Genomic DNA, 18,307 nt, shown 5'->3' with positions numbered 1-18,307 from the left:
GGTCTAATTCATGGCCTCAGTGATCTTGCTTTATATTTTTTTGCCAAAAAATGTTTGGGATCCACAATTTATTTATACCTTCAAATTCACCACAATTACATAACAAGGGAGTTGGAATTATATTAAATCTGTGACAAATCAAAATTGACATCTATCATAGCACATAATTGTGGTTCAATTATGAAAAAAGTTTAGGAGTCTAAAATATTTTCCTTTTTTGCCATTGATCAACCCATTAGGCATTAATCATGCTCTAGCTAAAATATTTCCATCAGAACTTCCATATATATGCATAACAAAGCTATCTAAACATAATCAACACCTCAAGTTCAAACAAGCAGTTGTAATCATAATTTTCATATGTATATTCATTCTTTCTTAGCCTAGATATTGAATAACAAGAGACTAGCTAAAAACAATAGCATATGACAAAACAGACTTTGTGGACAACACTAAATGTGCACAAATTTATTAAACAACAGTGTCTGAATCTCACAAATGATTGAAACTAGTGAGGTCTTATTGTACTTATAACACTGTCCTATAATTATAAAGAGAGGGAAGGGAGTGAAAAAGAGGCCTCAAGGGCAGAAGGTAATAGCATAATTGGTACCAGCAGGGCAAGTGAACAAACTGGTTGGATCATCCTGAGGATAGCTATAAGCATCTGGGCACCTATCCTTGAAGAACTTGGACAAAGGTGTAGGCCCACAGGTCCCAGGCCCATCAGTGCAACAATATTGATTGGTCTTGTAAACGGTACATGGGTTGTTGCACCCACCCGGGGTCTGCAACTCGGCTGGGCACTCGCCAACTATGTTAGCTGCGCACCGGAGTGACTTGCAGACTGCAGTGGTGGGGCTAAAGTCCATCGGAATATTGAATCCATCAACGTTGGATATGTCGACAAAGTCCAAGTTATTGGGCTGGTTCAATGCGAATTCAGCTAGGGTATTTGGGGCTTTACCGTAGCCTTGGCACTGGAGGAGCCCATTGCAGTCACCGGTCTGACATTGGCCATTGCCATTGGCATCGAAGTTGCAGTTGGTCCGGCCCCAAATGCGAGCTTGGGTTGTACCTGGGTTCACATTGACGGTCCAAGACTGGCCCGGGTCAAGACGCATACCCCCACCGGGTGAGGCAGCTGCCCAAACAGTGTAGGTACATTTGTTTAAGACAGCAAAGGTAGCTGCATTGGTGAAGGGGATCAATAGGGTGAAGAGGAGAGGGAATAAAATGGTGAGGCTTTTGGGGAAGCTCATGTTGCTGACTTAGAGTTATATGCTCAAGCAAGTATTAGGAGTTTTTAAGGGATTGTATTGATGTGGTTTTGTGGACATACATTTGAGGGGTTTATATATAGTTTCAAGGCGGCTATATAGTTTTTGGTTTATGCGCGATCACCTCCATGAGTTGTGCAAAGAAAATTCAGAGATGTTGATAGACTTGAAATTGTTATCCTATCTCCCTAAATTTCCATGGACGTCAAGTCACCATTACATAATAAAATGCCAATCTGTTGATACTTCCACCTAAATAGTGGCGAATCCATGATTGTCTATGGACTAAGGGGTGGTGGCTACACTTATTTTGAATTTTTTTTTTAATCAAAAAAAGTTAGGTATTAATTGTTACATTAGATTTTGAGGAGTTAAACCTTCAACTTCTACCTTGCAAAAGTGTTGTTTCTATGCTACTAGACCACAAGGTCATGAACTCACTTTGAATAGATTTACTATAATTCAATGGTAGCTTTTAAGTCTCTAGTTTATTCTAATTGGATATTTATTCAGTAGTTTTGGAATATTATGTGATATTATTTATGTGATAATCTCAATCGATGATGTAACAAATTTTTTTTGAAAAATAATACATATATTTAAATTCTTACTAACAATCTTACAAAAAACATATATGTCCAAATATTATTAGATGCTTAAATATGATTATTTTTTTTACAACCAATCGCATTTGGCTTCTTATATTTTTAATAAGATTTTTAGTTTGTATAGAATTATTCTAAAATAATACTATCTCAATTTTATTAAATAATTAAAAAATGTTTTATTACTTTTCATTTGGCATGAAAATATTATATAGACAATACCAATACGATATTCTTATACTTCCAATTAATGATTTTTCTTTCCTGCACCATCTTCCCTTACCTTACAAGTCTAGTTCTTTTTTGGCATCCTAGGAATATGCAAAAGAAAAAAAAAATGTATATTAAAAATATATATGCCACCATTGTGGTCAATATAACGACCATGCATAATATTATTGAGTCTCATGACTTTTTTTTTTTATAATTATCATTTTAAAAGATCGGTCCGACTACATTCATATGTATCTTTATATGTGTATATATATATATATATATATATATTTTGACATTTAGCTGTGTGTACATAGAAAATTTGGTTGGATAAAAAATTTATTTTAATTTTTTTTTCAAAAAAGTTCTTTGGTATTGGTAGTAAATTTACTTGAAATTTATTTATCCAAAATAAGAAAATAAGTCCTAGGAAATCAAAACCAACCTGTGAATTACAAGCCCAATGTGCTCCAAAGTGGAAATGGGAGGTTTAAATTTTGGAAAATTCTACAATTTACACTTTATTTTGAGGTGTGTATTACATGTTTAGTTATAACATTTGTGATCTTTAGTTATAAACTTTTGTAGTGTTAGTTATGATTTGATTATGACTCATTGTAATATTAATTATGATCTATTATAATTATTATTTTAATTATAATAGAAAACGTCTTTAGTTATACTATGACTGCAAATGAATTGAGCTGAACGTTAGTATGTTTTGGCTAGTTTGTTAAGATTTTAGCGAGTTCAAGCTTAAGTTCAATTAAAATTTAACGAACCAAGTTCGAGTTGAATTGATTTAGACTTAATTAGAGTTCAAATTAAAAAAATTTCAAATTCATACTTACATATGAAATTAAATTTAAACAATTATATATAAACACATATACCAAACGAAAGGTTAATATTTTATCAAAATAATAATATCTACCACCACTTTATATGAATATATTATCTATAGTTAGTTTTATTGACATATAAATAAATTTAGCTATTATTTACATTATTTAAATATATAATAATATATTTATTTTATTTTTTTATACATATTTTTACATTATTTAATACATAAATAATATATTTATATTATTATTTAAATAAATATTAAACGACCATATTTAAATTTATTTATTAAAATTTTAAAGAGGTCGAACTCAAAAAAAATGTTTTTGAAACAAAATCAAACAAGGCCAAACTTTCTGTTTTTTAGCTTTGATCTTTTGGTAGATTGGAAAGTAGTTAGGAGATAGACTCAAACAAGTTCTAAAACAAGACTTACATGAGTCAATCAGGACCGTCAAGTGTATGGGATAATAGAATATCAGAGAAGGCTTTTGAATGGTCAAAGTAATTGAAGTTACGTGTCATAAATTTAAAGCACATGGATGGAAAAAAATGCCGACAACAGCACTATCAGAGTTGCGTCGTCTGTCCGTAGCTTCTCATGAAAAACTCAAAGCCAGAGATGTTTATTATTTTAAGTAAAATTATATTTATATATAATTTTATACAAAATTCAAGACAAAATGATGTGATAATATTATTTTTATAATTATGAATTAAAGTGATAAATATTTTGTTTCTTAATAAATGGTTATAAATAAAACACATCATTCTGTATAATTTTTTTTCTATGAATTATATTTGTATTGTGCTACTTTTTCTAAAATCATATTTGATATTGACACAAATGTAATTTAATTAAATGGTTATCAAGATTAGATCAACATAATTTTTTTGTGAGTATGAATCTTATACATTGAATGATTTGGATCAGCGCAAGAGTCTTGGATTAGGCCCACACCAGTGGTGGAGTTAGAGTTTTGCTTTGAATTAAAATCATGATAAGTTTTATTACATTGTAATAGATTTCAATTTTCAATTGAGTTTGATGTCAAAGTTGTATGTTTAAAGTTATGCTCAACTTAATTGATTTTTTTATTTGTTTTGTTATTTTTTAATTATTTATTTATTATTAATTTGATTTTCTATTTTAATTTTGTGAACATAATAATCATCATAATTTAAAATGCAATCAAAACTATTAAAAATGAAAACGACAAAATAACATCAAGATACAAAAAAAAAAATAAAATAAATAAATAAATAAAATAAAAAATAAAATAGAGAGTGCATAACAAAGAAATGAAAGAAAAGAGAAAAAAATATAAAATTTATAAAAAAAATATTGTACAAAATTAAACATTTAGAGTGGCAAAATGAAGGGATTTGCAATTTTTTTAATTAATGAATCACGTTACACTGAAACTAATGAATTACAAGTATAATGAAAATCAATGCAACATGTAACTAATATAAAGAAATACTTAAAATATGAAATAAAAAGCATAAATAAATACATATAGAATACAATCAATAAATATATTGTATTAAGATATCTGAATCTTTAACCTCATAGTGAAATGTAAAGATTTTGACTAATAGATTATTTTTTTATTTTTTATTTTTTGATGAAGATTTTGACTAATATATTAATCTCATTAGATTTGCAAAGATTTTGTTGGGAAAATAAAAATAAGAAAAGGTATTTTTGAAAATGATTGAAAATATTTTTCAAAAAGAGATAGAAATGTAATTTTATAAAATTGAAGGGGACACCTGACCCGTTTGGTCCCAACGTGCCTATGTTCCCACCACTACAACCACACGCAGACAACACCCTCCAATTTGATCTCCACAAAAACACTATAATATATAAAAATTTTAAAAACCAATTTCTTTTTATGTCAAAAGTAAAATTTTTGTAACAAAAAATATTCAGAGATTAATTTCAATCGTCATTTGAGTCATCAAGAAAAATTGAAAAAGTCAACAAATGACCTTACCAACAAAAATTTTAAAGTGTTGCTAGTAAATATATTCTAAGAGAATAATTAATTTTTGTAGGACAATGTTCACTGTATTTAAAAAGTTTAAATTCTGTTGTGTACTTGTGTGGGTGATTTTCTGACCACACTGCCCGCTTAGTAACCAGCTGGAGAGCACTGGCAGAATAGATGGCACCTGACTGACCTGCAACAGAAATATAAGAATCCCGCGGTGGTTTCGACCACCCGGGGGCACTCCGACGATCAAGTCAGTATATCTCTCAAAGATAAATCAAGTACTAAACTCACAAGCTTGAGTATCAAAAGCATACCTTAGACCCATGGGGGTGCCTCTCTTTTATAATATACTCAATCCAATTCCCACTAGAAGTATGACTTCTATGAATTCTAGCTCACTGTTTACTCTGGACTCTTTTAAGTGATACAGATAAACTCCTTGACAGTTTTATCCTTATCTTAATTCAGTCCCCTTTGTGCCTTAGGACTCTTGCCCCATATCTCGGATTCCGATATCTTCGGAGATGACCTCGGCTTCTCCGAGATTACCTCGGCTTCTCCGAGATTACCTCGGCTTAACTACCAGGGCATGTGGCACCTCGGCTGACACGTCGGCGTCACCATGCCACGTGTTGGTATACAGAAAATATATCCCCACAACTGCCCCTTAGGTTCTATTACCTCGGCATTCTGAGGTGATGGAACCTATTCCGAAATTTTATCGCTTCTTTCCTGAGTAATGGCTCAAAAACTATTTTGTCAAGTTTATCTACTTTCAGCCGACGTGTTCTCTTCGGAGAACAAGGCTTTGATCGTATTCTCCCATGCGCATGAGCTGTCGTGCATCTCTAACTGTTTCTCTTACGTGTTTCGTCTTTATTGGAGCGTGTTAGTGACGCGCCTGAAGCTGTCTGTTCATTTCGTCTGCGCCGTCTGACGCGTGCGTTACCCTAGGCGTAATGATTGCCCTAATTTTGCCGCCGTTTCACATTTTTGACAAAAACTTTCTTTTTGCCTCTTATCTTTTCTTCACTTTTTCATTCCATCTTCTTGTTTTCTCTCTCTGAAAAGCTTATTCTTCTTCGAATCTGCCATTGCCTCATTCTTTCTTCTGGAACTGCTCTTAATCCCTCATTCTTGCAAAAGCCCTCTTTGCTGTTGCAATCAATTTCTGAGTTCGGCGAGCACAGCCTTGGCTTCATTTGTCCTGGTAAGATCTTCTTCTTTAATTTTTCCATTCTCTTTATGTGCTTTTGTCTGTCTGTTGCCATTACTGATCTTGTTCGAGGTCTTGGATTTATTTGTATCTTGAATTTGTGGCTTTTACCTTGAACTTCTACGCTTTTTCATCATTCTCTTTGCCGCTGTCCTTGATTTTTTCTGTATTTCTATTGTTTCTGAAAACTATACCTCTGTTCTTGAATCTGAAACTTCATCTTTGTTTTCTCTTTTTTGTATCTGCCCCAGATCTGTGCCCTCGATTCTTATCTTCATACCTTATAGATTTGGGATTTGTCTGTAGAACCCTTAATCTTTAGGGAAACCTAAAAAACGCCCACCTTCTGAAACATATTCCTCTTAGTTTAAGCCAACATAATGGGTATGTGGAGGCATAGGGTGAATACCCCAACAAAACTTGAATACTTTAGGCAAGAATTCTCTATCGCAGCCGATGTTCATCTTAAGCTAGCTGGGGATAATGATACCATCGTGCCCACAGATCATACAATGCCCTTTCCAATAGTTGCTTTTACCGAATGTGGACTTCGGCTTCCACTCGATCCCCTCTTTCGTCAAGTTCTCCATTTCTATAAGCTGAACCCTATGCAACTTACTATCAATTCCTATAGGGTAATTAACGGTATTATTGCCTTAGCTAGGCAAGAAAACCTTAGAATCACCCTAGCCGACCTTCAATATTGTTATACCATGTGCCCTCTCGATCTGAAGGATATGGGTTTTGTCTATTACCTTAAGCCGAGATCCACTCAGTACAAAATTATAGCCGACCTCCCAGACTCCAACAAGGGGGCTGGAGATGATTTTCTCATTGCTTCTGGAAATTGGGAATTTGGCCCAGATGAAGATGTCCACCTCTACCCTCTTCCTCGAACACTTACAGAGGGCAAGAGTAAGAGCCCTGAGTCAACACTTAGTTGTTTTTACTTAAGACTTCAATACTTTATTTCTGACGCCTGTTTCTTTGCAGATCTTCATCAGCCACCGAAAAATTTTCGCCAATCCTTCTTCCCAGGAACAGATCTGAAAACACTTCTTGGCCTCCCAATCCATAAACGAAAAGCCCCAGTATTACTAAACTTCATCCCTACATACAAATCCACCTTACCCGACGTCCCAAGAAAAAGGAAAAAGAGCCTTTCTCCACCTACAGCCACAACCTTAACTGCTTCTACATCCCGAACAGATCAAGAATCCACATCTGACCCAGCCGATCTTCCATCAACTTCGGCCCCCTACTTAATACCAATTCCAGAACGTAAACGCCGAAGAAAGCTTGTAAAAACAGCCGCAATGGTTCGTCCAAGGCCTGTCGTCCAAGATCTTCTTGCCGACATTCCAACTGACGCCGAAGCCGCACCAACGCAAACAATGCTTCCACCCAAACCGAAGAGGGTAAAAAAGGCTCAGCCTAAGGCCAAGGCTACCGATGCCGAGGCTGAGGATGCTCTGCCGATTTCGAAGTTAGCTGAAAGCAAAAAATCAGCCTCTTCTTCAGCCAAAAGGTCTGCTGAGGGCCAACCCTCAGGGTCTACACAAACAAAGAGGCCAAGGTCATCGTCTGCGACGACCTCGGCTTCGAAGAAGCCCGATGTCCCCTGGGCCCCTGATCTATCCCTGGAGGATAGGCCTATCATGGCTAGTGAAAGTGCTGATGACATCAACGTTGTTGTCGCCCTTAGCACTACTCTTCTTCTACCAAATGACTTGGAGCGAAATGCCAAGTTTAGTGAGTATGAAAATTACGCTCTGATGCTCCAACACTCTGCTCAAGTAAGTATTTCTGTCTGTACTTGTGATTCTTTCTTCCGTTCTTCACTGAGAGTACTGTCTCACATTTCTGTTCTTTTTGCAGGCCATTCAGCATGCCCACTCATTTTCCATGCAAGCCTTTGAAAATCGTCAAAGGTTGGTTGATATGAAGAGGGAAGCATCTTCTATGAAGAGAGAGATCAGGTCTCTTGAAGCAAAAATGAAAAAATTGGAGGATCAAGCCAAGGCTGCAACTAAGGTTCAAACTCTTGCTCTTGAGAAGGCCGAGGCTGCTGAGGCCGTTAAAAAGGTTGCTGAGGCCGAGAAAAGAGAGGCCGAGGTTCAGAAGGCTCAAGCGGAGAAAGAACTCCAGCAAGCTCTGGCCACTAAAGAGGCCGAAATCAAAGAGGCCGATGAAAAGGCCTATGCTCAAGGTATGGCCGACGTCGCAGAGGACTACAAGCTTCAAGTCAGGCAGGCATGCAACAAGGGATTTTCCCTTGGTTGGATGTCCTTGATAAAGAAGCTTGACCTTCCTGCTAACTCGCCATTGCGTCAGGCCGACGCTATTCCGTTACCATTTCCTCCACCTCCTCCTGAAGGTGAATCAGAGTCCGAGGCCGAGGAGGAAGATGAAGAAAAAGATGATGGTGAGGCCTTGGTGAGAAAACCCAAGAGTGTTGCCGAAGTCAAGTCCCCTCCTCCTGCTGAGCTGGTTATGGACTTAACTCAAGATGAGGGGGGTGATGATGCTGAGGAAGTGCCCAGGGAGTCTGTTCAAGGGTATCTATCATCTGACCTCCTTCTGACTGAAAGAAGTCTTGACACAACATTGGCAGAGATAGATGCTGAAATACAAGCGGAGACAGTGGTCGAGGAGATTCCACCTGAATCGTCCGAGGTCCCCGTTCCTGCAGTGGCTGATACTGAAGAATCTTGAAAATGTTTTTTGTACTTTTTTTCCTTCTTTTTTCTGTACTTTGCACTTTGTACTTTCTGGGTAATGCAGAACTCTTTCTTTTGGCCGACGTGGCTTCTTCAATATGTAACTGCAACAGTTCTTTCTTTTGAATGTTTCAATCTTGTGATATATAGTCTTGTGCTTAGAAAATTTTTGCATATTTCCTCATGTTGCTTTCTTTATGCAATCTCCTCGGGGTTTCATACCTCGGGTATAACCATGAAACTTTTACTTCGGCAAGATACTGTCCTGCAGTCTTTTCATAGATTTCAACAAGTATTAAATAGTAAGCTTAGTCCTACCTACTTGTAAATTGCTACAAATTTCAACAAGTAATGAACAATATACTTAGCCTTTATTTTAACCTGTAACTTACTGTATACCTCGGCGGGTGATCATACGTCGGCTTAACATAAACTTGTAAATTGCTACAAATTTCCACAAGTGTTAAGCATCTTCCCTTGGGTTTAAACGACCCACATATTGTTATGAGAACTTAAGCAATAACCTCGGCCTATCTTCAACTTGTAAATTGCTACAAATTTCAACAAGTGAAGATAAGGAATCAGCTTAATTCCAACTTGTAAATTGCTACAAATTTCAACAAGTGGATTAAGGAATAACATCGGCTTAACTTCAACTTGTAAATTACTACAAATTTCAACAAGTGAAGATAAGGAATCAGCTTAATTCCAACTTGTAAATTGCTACAAATTTCAACAAGTGGATTAAGGAATAACATCGGCTTAACTTCGACTTGTAAATTGCTACAAATTTCAACAAGTGAAGATAAGGAATCAGCTTAATTCCAACTTGTAAATTGCTACAAATTTCAACAAGTGGATTAAGGAATAACATCGGCTTAACTTCGACTTGTAAATTGCTACAAATTTCAACAAGTGAAGATAAGGAATCAGCTTAATTCCAACTTGTAAATTGCTACAAATTTCAACAAGTGGATTAAGGAATAACATCGGCTTAGCTTTGAGTTTGATATGTCTTCAAAAACATCCATGCATAACTTTATCAATCGATCATGTTGAAAGGATTCTGAAAAGATTTTATTGATGACATCGGCCAAACAATGATGTTTTTTCTAATGATAGAAAAATTTCAAATTACAAGTATTCCAAGGTCTGGGCAATGCTTTGCCCTCATTGTCCTCAAGCCGATATGCTCCATTTCCAAGTACTGAAGTAACTCTGTAGGGTCCTTCCCAGTTTGGGCCAAGCTTGCCCTCCCTGGGATCCCTCTTGTTCCCGACGACTTTTCTTAGGACTAAGTCACCAACTTGAAAATTTCTTGGATTGACTCTCTTGTTGTAAGCTCTGGCAAGCTGTTGTTGGTATACTGCGAGCTGAATTGCAGCCTTCTCTCTTCGTTCTTCCAATAAATCCAGGTCTTGGGCTAAGAGTATGTCATTGGTGCCATTCTCTACTCCCTGGGTTCTGATCCCTGGGATGCCGATCTCCAATGGGATGACTGCTTCTGTGCCATATGCCATGGCGAATGGGGATTCTCCTGTTGATCTTCTCGGCGTAGTCCGATATGCCCAAAGTACGTTGGGCAATTCATCCACCCACTTTCCCTTTGCTGCCTGGAGCCTCTTCTTTATTCCATCCAGGATTACTTTGTTGGATGCCTCTGCTTGCCCATTGCTTTGAGGAAAACTTGGTGTTGAGAAATAATTCTTGATCTTGAATTTTGCACAAAAGTTTTTGATAAGTTTGCTGTCGAATTGTGTTCCGTTGTCGGCAACTATAGCTCTTGGAATCCCAAATCTGGTGATTATGTTTCTCCAAATAAAATTCTTGACATCCACATCTCGGATTTTGGCAAGAGGTTCTGCCTCTATCCATTTTGTGAAGTAGTCTGTTGCTACCAGCAAGTATTTTCTCTGCCCAGTTGCCTGGGGAAGTTGTCCAATCAGATCCATGCCCCATTGGGCAAACGGCCAGGGGCTGGATACTGGGTTTAGGTCGGCAGCTGGCTGATGTATCAAAGGTGCAAACTTTTGACACTGTTCACACTTCTTTACATAAGCTTCGGCATCCTTTTGCATGTAGGGCCACCAATACCCCTGGGTAATGGCCCTGTGGGCTAACGATCTGCCCCCTGCGTGGCTTCCACAAATTCCTTCATGAATCTCGTAAAGGAAATCTTCAACCTGCAAAGGATGTACGCACCTTAAAAGTGGTCCAGTGAAGGACCTCCTGTAGAGATGGCCTTCCTCTGTTAGACTGAATCTGGCCGATTTCAGCCTAATTTTATGTGCTTCTTTATGGTCTTCTGGCAGCTTTCCCTCTTTTAGGAATGCAATGATTGCATCCATCCAACTTGGTCCAAGGCCCACGCACATTGCTTCTTGTTCAATGCTTTGTTTATCTATGCTCGGGGCTGACATGTAGTCGATCATAATTCTCCTTGTTTTTCTAGTTTGAATTGAGCTGGCCAAGTTGGCTAACGCGTCGGCGTGGTTGTTGTCATCTCGGCTTACTTGGAGTAATCTGCAGTTTTGGAATAGGGCTGCCAGTCGGATGACTTCCTTTGCATATGCCGACATTCTTTCGTCCCTGGCTGCAAATTCCCCTGTTGACTGGTTAACAATCAATTGTGAATCACAAAAAACAATTACCTCGTCTGCCTCTGCTGCTGCTGCTAGCTTTAGCCCTGCAATTAATGCTTCATATTCTGCTTCATTATTGGAGGCTTTGAACCCCAGACGGATGGACTGTTCTACAATTTCTCCATCTGGAGATATCAGCAGTACTCCTGCTCCTGCTCCCTGGCGGTTTGAACTTCCATCGACGAATAGTCTGAATGAATCGCCGATGTAGATGCTGCATGGTCTGAGCTTTTCTTTCTCTTGCTTTTTTGTCTTTGACTGGGATTCTTTTTGCTTGTCGGGGCAATGTTCCTCTTGGCTCGACGGAGCCCGAGGTGTGATGGCTTCAGGTGTGAGTTTTGCGACGAAGTCGGCCAAAACTTGGCCCTTTATTGCTGTTCTTGGCCTAAATTCTAGGTCAAACTGGCCTAGTGTTACTGCCCATTTTGCTATTCTTCCTGTTAAGTCTCCTTGATGTAATAAGGACTTCAGTGGGTGCTCTGTTAGAACCACAATCTTGTGTGCCTGAAAGTAATGGCTCAATTTCTTTGAGGCCATTACCAAGGCTAGCATCAATTTTTCCAGTGGTAGGTACCTTGTTTCCGCGTTAGCTAGAGTTTTGCTTACGTAATAGACAGTTTTTTGCTCCCCTTTTTCCTCTCGGATTAGCACTGCACTGACTGCGTGTTCAGAGACTGCTAAGTACAAAAACAATTCCTCCCCTGGGATTGGGTTAGAAAGGACCGGGGTTGTGGTCAAGTACTTTTTTAGGTCGGCTAAGACAGTTTCACATTCTTCTGTCCACAGGAAGTCTGTGGCTTTTTTCACCAGGTTAAAGAAGGGTCTGCACTTGTCTGAGCTTCTGCTGATGAATCGGTTTAGGGCTGCGGCCCTTCCAGTGAGCACTTGAACTTGCTTTGCCGATGTTGGGCTCTGTAGTTCCAGGATGGCCTTGATTTGGTCTGGGCTGGCTTCAATGCCCTTTCTTGTTACCAGATATCCTAGGAATTTACCTGACCCAACTCCGAATGCGCACTTTGAGGCGTTGAGTCGGAGCCGATATGTTTTGAGTATGTCAAAGACCTCTTTTAGGTCGGCAAGATGACCTTTTGATTCCTTGGTCTTTACGACCATATCATCGATGTAAACTTCTACCGTTTTGCCAATCAGGTGTCTAAACATCTTTGTCACTAACCTCTGATAGGTTGCTCCTGCGTTTTTCAGCCCAAAAGGCATTACCCTGTAACAGTACAGGCCTTTCGGGGTGATGAACGCGGCCTTCTCTTCATCTGGAGGGTACATAGCAATCTGGTGGTACCCTCTGTATGCATCTAAAAAACTCATCCTTTCATGTCCCGAGGTGGCGTCTACCAGTTGGTCGATTTTGGGCAGAGGAAAGCTGTCTTTCGGGCAAGCTTTGTTGAGGCTGGTGAAGTCTACACAAACTCTCCACTTGCCATTCTTCTTTTTTACTACTACTGTGTTGGACAGCCACGTTGGGTACTGGACTTCTCGGATGGCCCTGGCTTCAAGGAGTCTGTCTACTTCTTCCTCGACTGCTTCGACGTGCATTAATGTCGGCCTTCTGGCTCGTTGAATCACAAGTTTTGCCGATCTGTCGACATTCAGACTGTGGCAAGTGACCTCGGGGTCAATGCCAGGCATTTCATAAGGTGTCCAGGCGAACGCCTCTATGTTTGCCCTTAAAAAATCTTCCAGTTCTTTTTCTTCTTCTCTAGCTAAGCCTGAGCCGAGAAGAAAAAACCGTTCTTCGTCGCCCTCCTGGACGAGGATTTTCTTTAGCGCCTCTTCGCTTTTCTCGGCTGGCTCTTTCCCGACGTCTTCTAGGACTTCCATGTCCTCGTCTTCAACTTCTGCTTTCTTTGGCTCTCGTATACTACAGGTGGATTTTATTGCTGCCATGGAGCAATTTTTGGCTTGTAGTTGATCCCCTCTGACTTCTTCAATCCCATGCTCTGTTGGGAACCGGAGTAGTTGATGCAACGTCGAGGGAACTGCCCCCATTGCATGCAACCACGGTCTTCCCAGGATGATGTTGTATGGTGAGGGTGTGTCAATCACCAGGAATTCCGTCCTGATTTTCTTAGTGCCGGCTTGTACCTCCAAGCTTGTTGCGCCCAGTGGCCATGTCGGCGTTCCATTAAAGCCGACCATCGGGCCGCTGGATTGTTCTAGGTCATCAGGGTGAAGGCCTAGCTCTTTGTAACATCTGACATACATGATGTCACAGGAGCTGCCTTGGTCTATTAGGATGCGTTTTACTTGGCACTCCCCAACCTGGAGGGATACTACCAAGGCATCATTATGCGGATGTTGGACCAGGTCTAGGTCGGCTTCAGTAAAGGATATCATTGGCCCTTGGCATTCTTCTGGCCGATGTCTCTTTTCCCCGACTTGGTAGATATGCTGTAAATGTCTTACCCTCTGGGTTTCTCCTCTGACTTCGTTTTCGTTGACCCTTGAATGGATCACATTAACCACCCTCGGTTCTCCTGCTTGTGGTAGCTGTGCTGGGGGAGGGGGTGCCGCTGGTGCTTGAGGCAACCTTGCCTGTTCTTCCCTCGTTCTGGCCTCGTCGACCAAGTCCCTCAGAAGGCCTTGTCTTACTAGGTCTTCCAAGTGTGCTTTTAAGGCTTTGCAACCTTGAGTTGGATGCCCTTCTTCATTGTGGTAGGCGCAACGTCTACCAACGTTCCTTCCCATGAATTCCCCTGGTGCTCTTGCTGGAGCCCTGAAATAAGGTTGATTTCGAATCCGATCTAAGATTTTATGGATTGGGATCCGGAATACCGTTGTTACTGCCTGTTGATTTCTTAATTCTATTTCTTGTTTGGTCGGTCCATTGTTGATTCGGCCTCGCTTTGGCGAGCCGTTTCCCTTTTCTTGTTTCACCTCCTTGTTTCCCGATGTATCTTCCTCGGCCCTGGCGTATTTCTCAATCCTTGCCATGAGTTCTTCCATGCTTTTTGGCAATGTTTTTGCCAAAGATTTCCGTAGTGGGCAGTCATCTTTCAGGCCGTTCTTGAAGGATACGACTGCTACTTCCTGGTTGCATTCAGGTATTCGGTTGAACACCTCGTAGTACCTCTTTGCATAGGCCCTGAGGCCTTCTTCCTTGGTGATTCGTAGAGCCATCAAAGCATCAACCCTCAGGGGTTGCAGCTTGTTGGTCACGAATCTGGCCACAAACATCTCGGCCAAGCCTTCCCATGTCTTTACGCTTCCTTTTGGTAACTTATGGAACCAATCAGATGCAATTTCCCCAAAGGATGAGGGGAATACTTTGCAGAGCAATGGCTCGTTCCCGCTATACAACGCCATTGAATTTAGGTACAACCCAACATGAAAGTTTGGATCCGATTTACCGTCATAGATTTGAAACCTCGGCATACTGAATCTTTTGGGTGGTTCGAATTTGTCCAGTTCCGCCGAGAAGGCTGTCTTCGGTTTCACTGGGGAGTTTACCTCGGTTTCTGCATTCTGCTGCCTCCTCTTGAGGTAGTTCCTTAAGTCTTCTTTGCTCCTTCCTGGAGCTCGGCTGTCGTTGGATTTTAGTCTTTTTGGTACACTGCTTTCGGCCTCGTGATGGGGTCGTTTGGATCTTTCTTCATGGGATGTGTCAAAATGGAGTACTTGCCCCTGAACATGTCGATGTTCTTTGGGGTCTGGATTCTTCATGTGGTGTGTCCGTCGGGACTCCTCTTGCCTCGGCTTTTCTCGTCCGACTTCCCTGGAAGGTCGGTGTGAATGCCTTCCGCTTCTGGTATGCTGAGGGACCTCGGGGATTGTTTTTCTTACCTCCTTCTGAGTGTTGTTCGCTGGCATCGGCGTATCTTGCAGCGGGTATGGTGGCTGCATAACATTATTCTGCATCATGAAGTTGACGACTGACTGGAGGTCCGCCAACTTGTTTGCTAGTTCCTTTACTTCCTCATCCCTCCGTAGGCACCTGTCCCTCCATACCTGGAGGTTATCTTCATTGTAGTATTTTCCTTGGTTAGCTCTTTTTGACGTGTCGCCTTCTGGGATGACGTCGTTCTCTCTGTGACCCTGGTCACGGGCTTCTGCATTGTGGTTATCTCCTTCGATATCAAGATCAATTGGGCTGTCCCTCCCAGTGGGAGCGTCCTCCCCAATATTTTCCTGCTGTCCGTTACTGGCCATCTATTCTTCCTTCGATTCCCACAGACGGCGCCAAATTGTGTGGGTGATTTTCTGACCACACTGCCCGCTTAGTAACCAGCTGGAGAGCACTGGCAGAATAGATGGCACCTGACTGACCTGCAACAGAAATATAAGAATCCCGCGGTGGTTTCGACCACCCGGGGGCACTCCGACGATCAAGTCAGTATATCTCTCAAAGATAAATCAAGTACTAAACTCACAAGCTTGAGTATCAAAAGCATACCTTAGACCCATGGGGGTGCCTCTCTTTTATAATATACTCAATCCAATTCCCACTAGAAGTATGACTTCTATGAATTCTAGCTCACTGTTTACTCTGGACTCTTTTAAGTGATACAGATAAACTCCTTGACAGTTTTATCCTTATCTTAATTCAGTCCCCTTTGTGCCTTAGGACTCTTGCCCCATATCTCGGATTCCGATATCTTCGGAGATGACCTCGGCTTCTCCGAGATTACCTCGGCTTAACTACCAGGGCACGTGGCACCTCGGCTGACACGTCGGCGTCACCATGCCACGTGTTGGTATACAGAAAATATATCCCCACAGTACTAAACAACAACCAGAATATAAAGAAATAAAAGAAAAATGAGAGAATTTGTTTGATTACAAAAATCAAACTAGAAATAAAAATAAATAAATAAAAACAGATTTTATTTTGTTACAAAAATAAAATTAAAATCTGATTAAATAAACAAATAAAACAGAATAATAAATCAAACAACTTACTTAATTAATTTATTTGAATAATTATCTGATCAAGTCCAGTGTTTGATACTGTGTCTTTAAGACAGATTCGTCCTCTCCACGGTGCTTTCAGAATTTGGACATCTATCTCCCAGGATAAAATGATCTACTACAAACAATAGCAGCACTACAAATTGTTTGCCTAACGAATACACTAAGTGTTTATACTCTCTCACAGAAGAAACTAATGCGACAATATGAAAATAATATATTTGCAGAATTATGAAGAACGAAATTAGAGTTAGAAAATCCAAATGAGGGCTGTCCTATTTATAGATGGAATTATGGTTGTTGGGTTTGAATTAAACAGGTGCAAAACTTGTTTGAACAGGTATGAAACATGTTCAATTTGAATAAACAGAAACAAACCTGTTGGATTCAAATTTGAAGTGTATAGTAAAACCGGACCAGTTTATTTCCAGTTTAATTTGAATTCTGGATTTTTATTTTACCAAAAATAAAAAAACATTTTTGGCCCAAAAAGATAGGTATTGGACCGGACAAGCCCAACCCGACCTCACACCACGCACCCAAGCCTAGCCTGCCCGACTAGACAGACGGCGGCGATGCGCGCGTGTGGTGATTTTTGAGTCCAATGAGTCTAGCCCATTTTGCCTATAACTGCCCTCTCTAAAACACTTGGGTACCCCTTGGGGCACACCCCAAGTACCAAACCCATGCCTTATAAATCCATTCAAAACTTCCCACCAAATCAATGTGGGACAAGCCATTTTACAACCGTAAGGAATTTCCACCAAAACTCCATTTTCATGGAGCACACTTTGGCTTCAATTTTCCATTCACTCGGTAATAGTTTTGAGCAACCAAATATACCACGTGAATCACAACGCGGCATAGAACGCGTTACCACTTTGACCCGTGAAAATCGACGCACGGGGCCCACCTAAAGAATAGACCAAACTTAGGAAAAAATTCTGGTTTTACCCAGAATTTTATAACCATTTCCAACAATTTTGTGCTAGAAGGTTTAATTTTTTTAGACGAAAATTTTGATCCCAAAATGAGAAAATAATTTGTTATTAAATGTTTAATTTTATTGCTAAAGTTTAACAATGATAGTTTTGACAACCAAGATATTCTCAAGGTCCCAAAATTTGCCGAGATATGTACAAAATGACTTGGACACAAAGTTGTAAAATAAAAAAAAATAAATAAATAAAAAATACAGGTCATTGCATGCTTTTTTCGTAAGGCTGCAAATAAATAGAGCCATTCGTGAAAGAGTTCGAGCTCGGCTCAATAAGAACTCGTTCGAAGTCAGTTCGTTAATTTTTTTTTTTTGTGTTCGAGTTCAAGCTCGTTAAAATTTTAATAAACAAGTTCAAACATATTAATGCCCGGCTCGGAAGTTTGACTCGTTAGCTGGCTTGTTTAATATTTATTATTTATATATTAAATAATATAAAAGTATGTATAAAAAATAAGATAAATATGTTATATATATATTTAAAAATATAAATGTAAATAATTGCTAGCTATAGATAATATATTTATATAATAGTGGTAGTAAATATTATTATTTTGGTAAAATATTTTGTTTTAGTATGTTTATATATATTGTATATATAATTATATAATGAATGTTTCAATTGTCACTTTAGTTTCATACACAAGTATAAATTTATAATATTTTTAGCTTGTTAATGTTCGTGAACATGCTCGAGTTCGAATCAAGTTTAAGTCAAGTTGGCTCGAGTTCAATTCGTTTAATTTTTATTAAGCTCAAACTTGAGTTTGAACTCATTACAATCTTAATAAAACCAAACATATTAAAACTCTACTCGACTCGACTCGTTTGCAACTTTATTTATTCAAATTACTTTCAAAAG

General features: G+C 39.3%; 1 pseudogene across 1 annotated transcript; it reads right to left on the bottom strand.

Annotated features, from left to right (window-relative positions):
* Window positions 1-439: 439 nt before the first annotated feature.
* On the bottom strand, window positions 440-1,332 carry LOC145806203 (thaumatin-like protein 1 pseudogene; annotated as a pseudogene). The gene has a single exon (XR_014348961.1). The product of XR_014348961.1 is annotated as a thaumatin-like protein 1 pseudogene (transcript).
* Window positions 1,333-18,307: the final 16,975 nt, after the last annotated feature.

This window comes from Camellia sinensis, chromosome 13, assembly GCF_055761805.1.
Source record: "Camellia sinensis isolate YWXY chromosome 13, ASM5576180v1, whole genome shotgun sequence".
NCBI lineage: Eukaryota > Viridiplantae > Streptophyta > Magnoliopsida > Ericales > Theaceae > Camellia > Camellia sinensis.
The sequence above is the reverse complement of the archived record's forward strand: the minus strand, read 5'-3'. Positions and strand labels throughout refer to the sequence as shown.